Genomic DNA, 401 nt, shown 5'->3' with positions numbered 1-401 from the left:
GATAATGTTATGCTTTGCTAATATTTTCAGCCAATTAAAAGTGTTTTAATCATAACTAAACAGCATTGTGTTTTAAAACATCATCAGCAGGCCATGTAATAAAACAAATCTGTTTTGTCACCTGAGTTTTTCTAATTGATTGGACAGAAACTCGAAGCTTTTCCTACTATTGACCATCAGACACACCCTACATGAGCCTTAACCCACATTTCTTCACGTTTCGTCACTTTTATGAGTCGAACAAACAAATTGTCTTCTTAAATAGGCCTTCGGCTGCTTTGATCTTTAAAGCTCAGCACTGACATCGGCCATTTAAAAAGACCTAATCGGTTAGCTATCTTAATAATGTATCAGGACACTTCAGGCTGTGTATCTATCTTTAAACAAACACTGTGTGTGTC

This window comes from Austrofundulus limnaeus, unplaced genomic scaffold, assembly GCF_001266775.1.
Source record: "Austrofundulus limnaeus strain Quisiro unplaced genomic scaffold, Austrofundulus_limnaeus-1.0 Scaffold1268, whole genome shotgun sequence".
NCBI lineage: Eukaryota > Metazoa > Chordata > Actinopteri > Cyprinodontiformes > Rivulidae > Austrofundulus > Austrofundulus limnaeus.
Note: the sequence above shows the minus strand (reverse complement) of the source record.